This window comes from Oryctolagus cuniculus, chromosome 5 (genome assembly GCF_051225735.1).
Source record: "Oryctolagus cuniculus isolate XC-2025 breed Fujian yellow rabbit chromosome 5, ASM5122573v1, whole genome shotgun sequence".
NCBI classification, from domain to species: Eukaryota; Metazoa; Chordata; class Mammalia; order Lagomorpha; family Leporidae; genus Oryctolagus; species Oryctolagus cuniculus.
Window position 1 is genome coordinate 99,428,911 of NC_142871.1, and position 17,072 is coordinate 99,445,982.

A 17,072-nucleotide genomic window follows, 5' to 3' on the forward strand; every position below is an offset into this window, starting at 1 on the left:
AAGATCTCTACGATGAAAATTACAAAAACTTAAAGAAAGTAGAGGATACCAAGAAATGGAAAAATCTTCCATGCTCATGGATTGGAAGAATCAATATCATCAAAATGTCCATTCTCCCAAAAGCAATTTATAAATTCAATGCAATACCAATCAAGATACCGAAGACCTTCTTCTCAGATCTGGAAAAAATGGTGCTGAAATTTATATGGAGGCACAAGAGACCTCGAATAGCTAAAGCAATCTTGTACAACAAAAACAAAGCCGGAGGCATCACAATACCAGATTTCAGGACATACTACAGGGCAGTTGTAATCAAAACAGCATGGTACTGGTACAGAAACAGATGGATAGACCAATGGAACAGAATTGAAACACCAGAAATCAACCCAAACATCTACAGCCAACTTATATTTGATCAAGGATCTAAAGTTAATTCCTGGAGCAAGGACAGTCTATTCAATAAATGGTGCTGGGAAAATTGGATTTCCACGTACAGAATCATGAAGCAAGACCCCTACCTTACACCTTACACAAAAATCCACTCAACATGGATTAAAGACCTAAATCTACGACCTGACACCATCAAGTTACTAGAGAACATTGGAGAAACCCTTCAAGATATTGGCACAGGCAAAGAATTTCTGGAAAAGACCCGGGAGGCACAGGCAGTCAAAGCCAAAATCAACTATTGGGATTGCATCAAATTGAGAAGTTTCTGTACTGCAAAAGAAACATTCAGGAGAGTGAAGAGACATCCGACAGAATGGGAAAAAATATTTGCAAACTATGCAACAGATAAAGGGTTAATAACCAGAATCTACAAAGAGATCAAGAAACTCCACAAAAACAAAACCAACAACCCACTTAAGAGATGGGCCAAGGACCTCAATAGACATTTTTCAAAAGAGGAAATCCAAATGGCCAACAGGCACATGAAAAAATGTTCAAGGTCATTAGCAATCAGAGAAATGCAAATCAAAACCACAATGAGGTTTCACCTCACCCCGGTTAGAATGGCTCACATGCAGAAATCTACCAACAACAGATGCTGGCGAGGATGTGGGGAAAAAGGGACACTAACCCACTGTTGGTGGGAATGCAAACTGGTCAAGCCACTATGGAAGTCAGTCTGGAGATTCCTCAGAAACCTGAAGATAACCCTACCGTTCGACCCAGCCATCCCACTCCTTGGAATTTACCCAAAGGAATTGAAGTTGGCAAACAAAAAAGCGGTCTGCAGCCTAATGTTTATTGCAGCTCAATTCACAATAGCTAAGACCTGGAACCAACCTAAATGCCCATCAACGGTAGACTGGATAAAGAAATTATGGGATATGTACTCTTTAGAATACTATACCGCAGTAAGAAACAACGAAATCCAGTCATTTGCAACAAAATGGAGGAATCTGGAACACATCATGCTGAGTGAAATAAGCCAATCCCAAAGGGACAAATACCATATGTTCCCCCTGATCGGTGACAACTGACTTAACACCAAAAAGGAAACCTGTTGAAGTGAAATGGACACTATGGGAAACGGTGACTTGATCAGCATAGCCCTGACTGTTAATGAACAACTTAATACATTATCCCTCTTAGTAGTTTTTTTGTCTGTTCTACTTAATATGACTGGTTTAATTCTGTAATTAATACACAGTTATTCTTAAGTGTTGAAAATTAACTGAAATGTGATCCCTGTTAAACATAAGAGTGGGATTAAGAGAGGGAAGAGATGTATAACTTGGGACATGCTCAAGCTGACTTGCCCCAAATGGTAGAGTTAGAAACATACCAGGGGATTCCAATTCAATCCCATCAAGGTGGCATGTACCAATGCCATCTCACTATTCCAAGTGATCAATTTCAGTTCACAATTGATCATAATGAAAGGACTAAGAGTCAAAGGGAGCACATAAACAAGTCTAGTACCTGCTAACACTAACCGATGGAATAAATAAAGGGGAGAGTGATCCAACATGGGAAGTGAGATACTCAGCAGACTCATAGAATGGCAGATGTCCTAAATAGCACTCTGGCCTCAGAATCAGCCCTAAAGGCATTCGGTTCTGGCTGAAAAGCCCATGAGAGTATTTCAGGCATGGAAAGCCAAGACACTCTGGCAAAAGATCTCTGCGAGTGAGATCCCAGTGGAAAGAACAGGTCTTCAAAGAAGGAGGTACCTTTCTCTGAAGGGAGGAGAGAACCTCCACTTTGACTATGACCTTGTCTAAACAAGATAAGAATCGGAGAACTCAGAGGGCTTCCATAGCCTTGGAAACTCATGACTGGAGCATAGGGAGATTACTGATGCCATAGACAGGAGTGTCAATTGGTAAAGTCAACAACAGGAGTCACTGTGCACTTACTCCTCATGTAGGATCTCTGTCCTTAATGTGCTGTGCATTGAGATTTAATGCTATAATGAGTACTCAAACAATATATTTCACTTTGTGTTTCTATGGGGGTGCAAACTGTTGAAATCTTTACTTAATGTATACTAAACTGATCCTCTGTAAAAAAAAAAAAAGAAAGAAATTATCAATTCCCAACTTGACTCTTACTGGGATTAAACATGACAATAGGTCTGATCTGATTTCATCATCATTTAAAAAAAATCATCTATTATTTTTCACTTTATGTTTCTGTGTGGGAGCAAACTGTTGAAATCCTTACTTAATGTATACTAAGCTGATCTTCTGTATATAAAGATAATTGAAAATGAATCTTGATGTGAATGGAAGGGGAGAGGGAGCAGGAAAGGGGAGGGTTGTGGGTGGGAGGGAAGTTATCGGGGGGGAAGCCATTGTAATCCATAAACTGTACTTTGGAAATTTATATTCATTAAATAAAAGTTAAAAAAAATCAATGCACAAAAATCAACAGCCTACGTATACACAGACAATGGCACAGCTGAGAAAGAACTTCTAGTATCAATCCCATTCACAACAGCTACTGAAAAAATCAAATACCTTGGAATAAACTTAACCAAGGATATCAATGATCTCTATGATGAGAATTACAAAACATTAAAAAAAGAAATATAAGAAGATACAAAAATGGAAAAATCTTCCATGTTCATGGATTGGAAGAATCAATATCATCAAAATGTCCATTCTTCCAAAAGCAATTTATAGATTCAATGTGATACCAATCAAAATACCCAAGACATTCTTCTCAGATATAGAATAAAATGATGCTGAAATTCATATGGAGGCACAGGAGACCTCGAATAGCTAAAGCAATCTTGTACAACAAAAACAAAGCCGGAGGCATCACAATACCAGATTTCAGGACATACTACAGGGCAGTTGTAATCAAAACAGCATGGTACTGGTACAGAAACAGATGGATAGACCAATGGAACAGAATAGAAACACCAGAAATCAATCCAAACATCTATAACCAACTTATATTTGACCAAGAAGCTATAACCAATCACTGGAGCAAGGATGGTCTCTTCATCAAATGGTGCTGGAAAAACCGGATTTCCACATGCAAAAGCGTGAAGCAAGACCCCTACCTTATACCTTATACAAAAATCCACTCAACATGGATTAAAGATCTAAATCCTCGACCCAACACCATCGAAGTAATTGAGAACATTTGGGAAACCCTGCAAGATACTGGCACAGAGTTCTTGGAAATGACCTCAGAGGCACAACCAGTCAAAGCTGAAATTAACAAATGGGATTACTTGAATTTGAGAAGCTTCTGTATAGCAAAAGAAATAGGAAAGTGAAGAGGCAACTGACAAATGGGAGAAATTATTTGCAAATTACACAATTGATAAAGGATTAGTAACCAGAATCTACAAAGAAATCAGGAAACTCCACAACAACAAAATAAATAACCCAGTTAAGAGATGGGCAAAGGACTTAAGTAGACATTCTTCAAAAGTGGAAATCCAAATGGCCAACAGACATAAAAAATGTTCAGGATCACTAGCTGTCAGAGAAATGCAAATCAAAACCACAATGAGGTTTCACCTCACCCCAGTTAGAATGGCTCTCATACAGAAATCAACAAACAACAAATGCTGGAGAGAATGTGGGGAAAAAGGTACCCTAATCCACTGTTGGTGGGAATGTAAACTGGTAAAGCTTCTGAGGAATACACTACGGAGATACCTCAAAAATCTGAATATAGATCTACTATATGACCCAGCCATCCCACTGGGGATGACCCACCCACATTCCTGGGGATTTACCCAAGGAAAATGAAATCAGTAAACAAAAGCGTTATCTGCACCTGCACGTTTATTGCAGCTCAATTCACAATTGCTAAGACATGAAATCAACCTAAATGCCCATCAACTGAAGACTGGATAAAGAAATTATGAGATATGTATATTATGGAATACACACAGTAGTCAAAAAAAAAATGAAATCTGGTCATTTGCAAAAAATGGATCAACCTGGAACACTATACTTAGTGAAATTAAGCCAGTTCATAAGGGACAAATACTATATATTCTCCCTGATCTGTGAGAACTAATAGTGCATCTAAAACGAAAGTTGTAGAAGAGAAATTGACACTTTGAGAAGCAATGACTTGAACAACCGTCTTCTTGACTGTTGAGGAACAATTTTTAATTTTTTTTCTCTTCATACTATATGTTGAACTCTGATCTCAGTAAAAAATAAGAGAGGGAATAAGATAAGGAGGAGGAAGTTTGTAACTGTAAAGTTGTATAGTTCTGCATATAGTCCTGTGGACTTACCTGTAAGGGTACAGTTTAAAAACTTGTCATGGGACTCCAAATCCCATTAAAATTGGTGGTAAAAATGCCATCTTAATTGTTAAAGTGTATCATATTAAGTGTTAATGTGAACATATAGATAGTATTAAGTGTTAAAAAGATCATATAAATAGTACCACGTGCCTGATAATAATAATAGAATTAAAAAGGAGGGAATGTGGGTGCAGCCCACACAGCAGACCCAGAGAATGATAATTGCTTTAAGTAACACTCTGACCTCAGAATCAGCCCTTAGGCATTTGGATGTGGCTGAAAAGCCTATGACAGCATAACAGGCATGGAAAGCCAAGACACCATGGCAAAAAAAATATCCTACAAAAAGTATCTCTGTGAGACACCAGTGGAAAGAAGGGGCCATCAAAGTAGGATGTAGTTTTCTCTGAAGGGAGGAGAGAATTTCCACTTGGCTTATGGTCTTGTCTAAATACTGACAGAATTTTTGGTCACAAAAGGTTGCCATAGCCTTGGCAGCTCATGACAAGAGCCTCAGGTGATCACTGACGTCATAAATAAGAATGTTAATTATTGAATTAACAACACGAATCACTGTGCACTTACTTCTCAGGCAGGACTTCTATCCTGAATGAGTTGTATTATGAGAATTAATTGTAAAACTTGTTCTCAGTTTGTGTGTGTGTGTATGTGTGTATTCAAATTGTTGAAATCTTTACTTAGTATAGAGTTGGTCCTCTGTATATAAAATTAATTAAAAATTAATCTTAATAAAGAATGGGATGGGAGAGCAAGTAGGAGGGGGGATGGGAGTGGGGGTTGGAGCGTGGGAATGGGCAGAAGAACCACAATATTCCTATAGTTGTACCTACGAAATTTGCATTCATTAAATAAAAGCTTTACAAAAAAGAAACAAAAGACACTATGTCAAACACTAATGGAAGTACAATGATAAATTAAGCAGTCCTTATCCTTAGGAATTAAAAATCAAGGTGAATCCATCCTACCATATATAACGAAAGGAAGAGGCAGTTAAGTGCAAGAAAAATGCTACAGAGGATGAAAGTAGGGTAGGTTCTATTCAGTTGGGAAAGTCGGAAGCATATCAAGAAAAGTTGTCCGCAAACGGTGGTGTCTTAGATGATCTTTGAAGGAAGTTTGGGTATTTAATAAGAGAAATTTCTGCTTATCTGTACCTAGCTCAGTAGTCAATGGAGAGTCATTGCACATTTTTGAATAGGGTCCTAAAATCAGAATCCCCCTCTGGTAGAATTGAGTTGGAATAGTGTGTCAGGACAGGGTAGGGACAAGAGTGAGAGTGATCCAGGTTAGGTTGTAAACTAAGGTGGTAGAAATAAGAATAGAAGGCATACTCTAAGGATCCTCTGGACTGGGGAATAGGGTCTGGGAAGCGAGTATGGTGGCTGAGGAGTCTGAGGTTTCCACACATAGTTATTGATGACGTTCTTAACAAGTCAGAAGGATAAAGCAATGTGGGGGAGAAGACCAGAGATCCAGTTCTGACATTCATGTGGAAATGCTATTTTAATTCCTAGGCACAAAGTCTGGTTGAAGATATGAAAGTGTTTTATTTTCCAGAAGAAATAAATACATGGAATATGTTATCCCTAGGATAGTACAGATCAAGCATATAGGATTTTGGTAATCAAGGGATCTGTGGATAGGAGTTAGTGTATTGTGAACATGGACAGGAAAAAAAAGCCTTTATTTTTCACTCACCATGGCAACAAATAAGGATGTTATTAACAATACTTGTGACATCATCACACACACATTTTACTGTTATGGAGGAAATAATAATTATTTCATCTTGAATATTGGTTTTGTTTATCATTAATTTCAAGATTTTGATAGTTATTAGATGTACTGCTAAGCTTTAGTTTTAATGCGTTAATAAGGATATGAATTCCTATATCACAAATATATTCGGTATTTTAATAATAACATTTCAACAAGTTTTCCATTTTGTAGCCACATATGTTTCATGCATTTTGAAACAGGATTCTGAGGAATGCCATGGGCTTCACAAGATTGCTGAAGAGTTCATGGCAAACCAAAAGCTTAAGATACCTGTGGTAGAGGTTTAGGAAGTCAGGGGCGGGGAGCTCAAAGATGATCTGTTTTGGCAAACATAATCAATGTATCCAGGTAAGATTTTTGTTCAGTTTTTAAAATACTGACTTTTTAAAAAAGACACTAAATCCAAAGTATGTAAACATGCATATTCTTTCAAAATTATTCTGTAACTACTATTGGGTTTTATTTTGTCTGAGGTAATCATTTGGGCTTTGTTTCTGTGTAAATTCATTTTGATCCAGACCTTCTATCACAAACTTCTTCTTTGGAAGGCCTGATTATTGTAAGTGGAGAAGAAGGCCATTTATGAAAAAAAAAAGTATGAGTTCAAAGGCTTCTATGTTTACTTAAAACTATTATCACTTTCTGTTGTGAGTTAATTAAGAATCAATTTGTGAAAGTTGATAAAAAGCTCAACTTAGGAATATCAGGAGTGCTGGTGAAACAGATGAGGTTCAGCTTACAAAACTCAGGCTTCAAGCATGGATTCATTTAGGAAGAATTAGAAACATACAAAAAAAACATCTAGAAAAGTTCTGCTGATGCTGTGTCAGATGAACATGATTGTCATTTACACAAACACAACCTCCAGCCACTAACAAACAACTGTGAATGATACAATTAAGAACAGAGAAATGAAGCTGTTGCTTAAAGCAGACATCTCACCAAGCTTATGTTGACACAGCAGGCAAAAACTGTGTGGGCTTTGTTGGTGCAAGTAGCCACACACTTCCACCTAGAAGGTGCTCTCTGCAAGGTTTTGGCAGACCACAAGGTGTCCATGGTAAGTCAGTTACACTGATTAAGAAAGCTTTGCAGGAGGGGAGATCTTAAATGCCTTAAATGGAATGGGATCATAAGACTTAAATACAGGATCCTCTTAGGAAGCAGACAGTGAATCTCTTAAGAAAACAAGTTTTCAGAAATAACTGACAAATGAAATCAACTGTACCTCTGACTTTCCATAAATTTTTAAGTATTGCTTTGATAAAGTATGCACTTCAGTACATTTGATGGAAGATCTTGTGGGCACATCATGAATTATAATGACTATAGAGTATGCATTCTGGCATTAGTGACCATAGATGACCCTCACTGGCTGACACATGCTTGCCTGGAGGACAAGCCACCTAAAGAAATAAAAACTTCATCATCAAAGGGAAGGGCTGGGCCCCATGTTTTGCTTCCAGAATCCTAAATTTATTTTTCTTTCTAAACTCGGTACTTTGTAAAATGTCCTTTTTGAATATTTTTTCCATGAGAGAAGTGCATTTTATACCTGAAATCTATTCACAGCATGCCCCATGCATTGCCTATGCAAAGCAATAAAAATCAAATATGACATTTTGGGTGCCTTTAATGTGATTTGGAATATTTGATTAAAAACACTATGATTCTGTTTTGCAAGCACAATGAGCCCTAAATATTAATAAAGATGCCAGTCAATAAATACTATTGCTGTAATCTCTGTGAAGTTTTAAAAATAGGGTAATAAGATACTAGTTTTTTAAAAATGAATTGCTGCATTTAGTGTGTGTGGCATTAAGAAGAAATCATAGAATATGGGAAATGGCAGTTCCTTCTTGCTTGGCAGGCTTCTTGTGAAAGCCAAGGCCATGGTTAAGATAAATGAGCTGAACAAGACAAGTGAACTCATAATCAGTTCAAGAGGGCTCCCTCAGAGAAGTGCTTGGACTCTAGCAACAAAGGACGTCGGCCATGCTCTACCTGACTCTCACCCTACGATCAGGGCCTCAATGTGTCTTGAAGGATTTCTGATTGCTGCACTCTTAATACTGGACTTAGTTTTAAAACATCCCTGATAGACAGCCATGCAATTTCTCTTTGAACCTTTGCAGTAGCTAGAGGCTTCCTGCCACTTGGCAGTACAGCTCTATTAACAGACAGCTCCGCTGTTGGACAACTACTTTCCTCTCTGAATCCGCTCCTTATCTGCACTCGTATCGTTTTATATTGGTCCTCTGTCATGCTTTGACCACAGAGGACATGTGCTCCCACCTCCCTAAGGTAGTTCTTCAGATGTTTGAAGCTGGTTTTACCATGATTTTCCCCATCAGTTTTCAGATTATATGGACCAAGCCCAGCTTGTTGTCTGCCTGTGAAACAGTGTCCAGAGCCATCATGCTCCTTGTCATTGTTCTTTTTAAAATTTATTTAAAATCATTTTTATTTATATAAGGTGAATACATCTCATGGATTTCACATATACAGGTATTCAGGAGCATGGTGATAGTTCCACCCTACCGTCCCTCCCACCCACACTCCCCCCACCCCGCTTTTATTATTTTTTCATTTAATTTTCACAATGCTTGTCGTTGGTCTTTACATTTACCCAGTTTGTTATTACATCCTTCAAAATGAGACTCAGACTCATCATCATCCTCTACTGTAAACAAAACAACTGGGATCTAAATACCAACATCAAAGAGCTGCCCTATATATTCTTGGCCAGAGATTCTAAGTTCAGCCTCTCCTCTGCCTGGCTACTAGCAAAAGTATGCGATGAAAAAGAACTGTCTCACAGATGTGCAGTCACTTACTTTCTTGTGCTTCCCTACTACATGACTGGCTCTGGGCAAATCCATGTCCTTGGATGCTACTATTTTGATTTCCAAAAGTAATTATTTTCACTACACTGTGTTCGATTTTCAATTTCCATGAGAATGAGTAAAAAGCATTCAGCTAACTTGTTCTATCATAATTTAAAAATTTCTAAGTATTTCACCTTTTTTTTTTGCTCAATGAGGCATCCTGGGAGTGATTTATCTTAGGTTACTACAGAAGAATTTGTTACTTCAGAAAAAAAACTGATGAAGTCATAGTTTGTGGTGACTGTGATCCTGTAATTTATTTGTCTCCTTGCCTTGGCTACTGTGAAATTCAGAGATGAATTTATTACTCATTTTAATAATGGCCTAGGTCTCTTCACTATACTTGTTTATGGCTTAATTTCATTCCTGACTTCTTTATACCAGTCTATCATTATTGTACCTTTATTGTATTATATCAGCCACAAGTATTTATAGACATCATTCCAGGAACTCAGGCATAGTCTGTACCCTAACAGGGTTTTCAGTTTATTGTAAAGACAGATGTTTACTTATTTTCATATACTTATATTATGTAAATTGTGTTAGCAGTCTCAAATCTTTTCTACCTTATATAAGGTCTACAGAATATACTCAAACAATTAAGAATGGAAGTTGATACAAATATATTTTTGAGTATCACTACTTTCTCCTTGAAATGAAAGTATCAATACAGTTTATTTTTTAAAATATAATAAATGTAAATTTATAAAGTACAACTTTTGCATTGTTGTGGCTTTTCCCCCATAACCTCCCTCCCACTCACAGCAATCCCATCTCCTGCTCCCTCTCCCATCCCACTCTTCATCAAGATTCATTTTTAATTATCTTTATACACAGAAGATCAACTTAGTATATACTAAGCAATTCATTGTGGTTTTGATTTGCATTTCCTTGATGGCTAGAGATCCTGAGCATTTTTTCATGTGTCTGTTGGCCATTTGGATTTCCTCTTTTGAAAAATGTCTGTTAAGGTCCTTGTCCCATCTTTTTATCGGGTTGTTTGTTTTGTTGCTGTGGAGTTTCTTGCTTTCTAGTTGTTAATCCTTATTTTATTTATTTATTTATTTTTTTGACAGGCAGAGTGGACAGTGAGAGAGAGAGAGAGAAAGGTCTTCCTTTGCCATTGGTTCATCCTCCAATGGCCGCCGCGGCCGGCGTGCTGCGGCCAGCGCACCGTGCTGATCTGATGGCAGGAGCCAGGTACTTATCCTAGTCTCCCATGGTGTGCAGGGCCCAAGCACTTTGGCCATCCTCCACTGCACTCCCTGGCCACGGCAGAGAGCTGGCCTGGAAGAGGGGCAACCGGGACAGAATCCGGCGCCCCGACTGGGACTAGAACCCGGTGTGCTGGCGCCGCAAGGTGGAGGATTAGCCTAGTGAGACGCGGCACCGGCCCTAGTTGTTAATCCTTTATCAGTTGTGTAGTTTGCAAATACACCAGTATCTCTGATGAACATAGATGCAAAAATATTCAACAGAATACTAGCTAATCAAATCTGACAACACACCAGAAAGATCATTCACCTGGACCAAATGGATTTATCCTTGGTATACAGGGATAGTTTGACATGAAAATCAATAAATGTGATATATCACATATGCAAACTGAAGAATAAAAACAGCATGATTATTTCAACAGATGAAGAGAAAGCATTTGATAAAATTGAACATCACATCATTATAAAATATTAAGCAAATTGTGTACAGAAGGAACATTTCTCAACATCATCAAGGTAATCAATATATGACAGATCCACAGCCAGCATCTTATTGAAAAGTTGGAAGTATTTTCACTTAGATCCAGAACCAGATAAGGATGTTCATTCTCAATACTGCTATTCAATATAGTCCTGGAAATTTGAGTCAGAGCCACTAAGCAAGAAAAAGAAATCAAAAGGATACAAATTAGAAAGGAAGAAGTGAAATTATCTCTATTTTCAGATGACAGTCTTATACAGAGGGGAATCAAAAGACTCCACTAAGAGACTATTGGAGCTCATAACAGAGTTTGGTACAGTTGTAGGATATAAAATCAACATGCAACTATCAATAGCCTTTGTATACACAAACCATGCCATGGCTGAGAGAGCTGTTGTAAGATCAGTATCATTCACAATTGACAAAAAATATTAAGTGACTTGGAATAAATTTAACTAAGGATGTGAAAAGTTTCTGCAATGAAAATTACAAACTATTGAAGAAAGGAATAGAAGATGACACACACACACACAAATGGAAGAATCTTCCATGTTCAGGAATGGAAGAATTAACATCATCAAAATATTCATATTACCCAAAACAATTTACAGAATATGTAATCCTAATCTAAATACCAGATTTAAATCTAAATACCTAATCTAAATACAGATCTAGTAAAGACAATGCCAAAATTAATATGGAAATCACGAGTCTCTGAATAGCTAAAACAATCTTAAACGACAAAAACAAAGTCCAAGGAACACAATATCAGATTTTAAGACATACTATAGGGCAATTATAATCAAAACAGTCTGCTACTGGCACAAAAATAGACATGTAGACCAATGGAATAGACAAGAATCGACATTCTTGTCAACAAAGGATGTTGGGAAAATTGGATCTCCACAAGTAGAACAGACCCATTCTTACAATGGATCAAGAATCTAAATCTATGACCTGATTCCATCATATTACTAGAGGAAAACATCAGGGGAACCCTGAAAGACATTGGCATGGACAAAGACTTCTTGGAGAATACCACTGAAGCACAGGTAATAAAGGCAAAAATAGACAAATAGGACTACATCAAGCTAAGAAGCTTCTGTACTGCAAAAGAAATTCAACAAAGAGGCAGCTGACAGAATGGGAGAAAATATTTGCGATGCAACTGATAAGGGATTAATATACAGAATCTATAAAGAGTTCAAGAAACTCAACACCAACAAAACATAGAATCCAGTTAAGAAATGGGCAAAGGGCATGAATGGGCATTTTTCAAAGAAGAAATACAAATGGCAAATAGACACTTGAAAAAATACTCAGGATCACTCACCATCTGGGTAATGGAAATAAAAACAACAATGAGGTTTCATCTAACTCCAGTTAGAATGGCTATCATCCCAAAATAAAAATAATAATAAATGTTGGCAATAATGTGGTGAAAAAGGTACACTAATCCATTGTTGCTGGGAATGTAAACTAGCATAAGCATTATGGAAGATAGTATGGAGATTCCTTGGAAATCTAAAAATAGATCTATCATATGATTCAGACATCCGCTCCTGGGAATTTACCCAAATGAAAAGAAATCAGCATATGGGAGGGTCATTTGTATCTGCATGTTTATTGCAGCCCAATTCACAATAGCTAAGATATGCTATCAATGCAGAGGTCCATCAGCTGATGACTAGGTAAAGAAAATGTGCTAAATTTACACAATGGAATAATACCCAGCCATAAAAAGAATGAAATTCTGTCTTTTGCAACAAAATTGATGCAACTGGAAACCATTATGCTTAGTGGAATAAGCCAGTCCACAAAAGACAAATCTTTCATATTTCTCTGATATGTGGGAGTTAATATAGAATACAAAAAATATATGGGAATGAAACATATATCTTATGATTTTTTGTTGTTTTTAGGTATTTTTACTCCTGTGGAACTGTGGTCTTTCTACTTTTTACTTGAATATTCTGGTTAGTCCTGTATTAAGCCTATTATTATAGAATAGAGTGAAATTATATATTTTTGCAAAAATTAAAGAAAAAAAGGAAGAAAAGAAGGAGGAGGATTGAAGGAAGCAGAGAGGGAAGAAGGGAAATACTGTTGTGAAAATTGTACTTATGAAATATATGAAATCTATTCTGTTTAATAAAAATAATGCTTTTTTCACAGAAAAGAAAGAAGGTTATAGGCTTTGAACACCTCTAATTTCTCTGTGTTATAATAATATTGACCCCTACTAGTGGGACTATTACTTCTCTGTTCTTGGTTTTTGTTTTTAGGAAAAAATGACTCTTTGGGGAAGGAGAATATTGTTTTCCATTTGGCTATGGTCCATCTGGAATTATTTGAATAACTGTGGTTTTTAAAAATTGATTTCTTAATTATGCTTACTATTTTCTCTTCATGTAAAAATACAGAATAAAAATCTGAGTTTTTTTAGAGAAATTTCTTGGTGAACAAGATTGGTTTCTTCCTATGTTCCTTATTTTTTCCTCTTAAATGATTCTGTCCATGGCTTCTAATCTTTTTTCACATCATTTAGAAAATTATTTTTTGACATCTTTTTAATTTTTTAAGATTATAATACTTATACATATTTATGGGCTACAGAGTGACATTCCAATACACATATACAATGTGTACTGATCAAAACAGGATAGTCAACATTCCCCCTGCTCCTTTTTCAAACTGATGCAAAATTTTTATTCCAAATTAATTACTTTATGCAGTAATTTCTCTCCTTCACAGACTTCTGATGACCACTCTTTTAAATCTGTAAATATTGTCAAAATAATTGTAATCTCTGAAATCTCACAAAAATTTATATTTTACAGCCTACCCTGAATATCAAGCTTTCAAGAATAGCGCATTTCCTAAATCCAAATAATTTATAGCTGCAACCAGAAAGGAAAACGACAAAAAACAGAAAACAACAAAAAACCCAAGTATGCTTGGTTAAGCACTAAAGTTATCCAAGCAGCCAAAAATAAAATAGTAAATTTTTTAGCATTAATTTTATGCAATTATAAATTCAATGGTAACTGTGTCATTGACAATGATTGAGCACAGAGGTGAGTGTCCCAGGGTTTCGTAGTAGAAGCTACTGCTGTAGACCAATGTCTACTCTGTATCTCCGTACCATCAGCTCCCACCTGTGTATCACCCCAAATACATTGCATGTATACAAATAAAAGCTCTTTCCTACCACACAGACTTCCTTCTATTAAGCAGTAAACAGGAAAGAACAACAGCAAAAGTTAAGCCAACCACTTTCTCATTGATTACTTCTCTTTGCATGGATAATTCAATAACACCATATTCAAGGAAAAGGTAAAGAATGATTCCTTGTGTATTCTCTCTAAACACACGAACTGAGTTTACTGGGCAGATCTACCTGTGAGCATTTATTTATATGTCTACTTCCAGGCATCATCATCTGATGTTTCACTGCTACCGATGTCCATGTCAAATCCTCAACAGACATCTTTTATCATTTTAGACTCAGTTTCTTTCTTCAATTTGTGCATACACTACCTACTAGGTTATTGTGAATTATTCCTCTCCATTGTGCTGTATAAAACTAGAAACTTACTCCTATGCTCTAACTCTGATTTGGTATCCATTATCCACATTCTGTCTATTCTCTCCTCCTCCTCCTAGCCTATAGTAATCAACACTCTGTGTTCAGACTGTGGTGGTTTTTTCCTTTACTTCTACATATGAGGAAGAATATGTGGTACTTGTCTTACTAGGTCTGGTTTATTTCATTTAACATGATGCTGACCATGTTTCTTTATCTATATATCCTGTGCAGTTCAGTCTGTTTTTAAGAAGGATCTCAACCCCCAGGACAAGAGGCCTTGGAATGGGAAGATCTAACACTGTTCTCAATTGTTACCCTACCTCTGAGAGTCTATCTCAAATCTGTGCCTCTTGAAGACATTCCGTCTGGTATGAATTAAATGGATCTTTATCTATTAAAATTAAACTGAAAATAACTAATTTTATAGCAGAAAGAAAAAGCACCTTTTATATTTCAACCAGGTAGACGGGACAGGCAGTTAATTGCTGAATGGATTGGTTGGGAATGGTCTTGCTGAATACAGCAAAGCATCAGAACATTAATTCTGAAAGACCTGAGGTCTGCAATTCAGATTCCAGGACAGTCAGGAACTTGCCTCTGTTAGTTCTGCTTCTGTCCCTTCCAGAGAAGATAGCTGAGATTGAAAACCAGTGTGTATTGTTCAGGGATAATCAATTTAAGGCAGATAAAAAAACAGTCTTTCCTATTCTCATATTCAATGCATGCAACAAGAGAGCATTCTATTTGCTATTTTATATTGTTATTTTATTATATTTTCCACTGAGAAAATAGCACCATCTGGAATTACATATTTATTTGTTGAATTTGGAATCCTCTTCTAGAATGTAAGCCCTGCGAGAGTAGGAATCTTCTTTCATTCATCATTTTATTTCTAGCATCCAGAACAGGGTCCGATACAGGAAGTAATCAACTCATTCATGCACACAACATGTATTATTCAGGGACTACTATGTGCCTGCCTAGCCTATAGGTTCTGAAGGTATAGCAATGAATAAAATAGACAAAAATCCCCACACTTACAGGGTGTACATGCTACTGTTATGGGAGAGATGGGCCATAGCAGTATAAATAAATAAAATGTTCGGCCAGCACAGTGGCTCACTTGGCTAATCCTTCGCCTGCGGTGCTGGCACCCCGGGGTTCTAGTCCTGGTTGGGGTGCCAGATTCTGTCCTGGTTGCTCCTCTTCCAGTCCAGCTCTCTGCTGTGGCCAGGGAAGGCAGTGGAGGATGGCCCAAGTGCGTGGGCCCTGAACCTGCATTGGAGACCAAGAGGAAGCACCTGGCTCCTGGCTTTGGATGGGCACAGTGTGCCAGCGGTGGCGGCCATTTGGGCGGTGAACCAATGGAAAAAGGAAGACCTTTCTCTCTCTCTCTCTCTCTCTCTCATTGTCTAACTCTGCCTGTCAAAATAAATAAATAAATAAATAAATAAATGTTCATCATGTTAGGGAGGGATAACTGCTACAGACGGAAAAAAATATACCATCAGAAGGAAGAGAGGATGCAGAAATTAGGAGAGTTGGAAGTCTGGACAGAATGGCTGGGGAGGACTCACTCAAAAGGTGACTTTACTGCATTTCAGAAGTGAAATTCCATAATCCATCAATCTCAAGCAATGGTGCTTTTGGAATTCAGTCTGCCTGGGCCTTCCAGGCCCTGCTCCCCATGCAAGGGACAGCTCTTTTGATGCCAATTCCTTGCTTTCAAACTTATAGTTCTTCTAACTTGCTGTCATATCCGAACTCCTTTGTCTGGCTTTTAAGATCTGCAGAACATGAATTCCTCAGGAGTAGACCTTCTGGGCAGACTCAGGCTCATCTCTTTCCTATTTTCTACATAGTGCCATGCTGTAACATAATAATGTGATACAAAGACAGGATTTCATGCCTCTGTGTGTTTTGTCCCTGCCTGCAATGGTAGTCAGCAGGTTACACATCAGCTAATTCTCAATCTCCTGCTTTTTCTGGGCTGCACACACGGCCTCTTTCCCTCATCCTCATTGCCTTTCCTCTAGAGTTGTTTTAAGGATCAAATGAGATAACATCAAACTGAGACTCTGTCTCTTAACATAATCAATCGGCCCATATCAAATGGGGTCCAAAATGCCAATTGCTGCCTCTCTTTTACAAGTTTTCATTAACACAAAGAAGAATTATGAAAATGTGGAGGGGGCATAAGGTGAAACAATTGACATAGCTTGGGACACCTGAATCCCATACTGGAGTCCCTGGGTTCATGTACTGGCTCTACTTCTGATTCTATTTTCCTGCTAATGTGCACCCTGGCAGGCAGCATATGATAGCTCAAGTGGTTTGGTCCATATCACCCAAGTGGGAGACCTGC

General features: G+C 37.5%; 1 protein-coding gene across 4 annotated transcripts in view; it reads right to left on the minus strand.

Annotated features, from left to right (window-relative positions):
* Window positions 1-17,072, minus strand: part of KCNQ5 (potassium voltage-gated channel subfamily Q member 5) — a 639,793-nt gene that overhangs the window by 237,273 nt on the left and 385,448 nt on the right. The window lies entirely within an intron of this gene.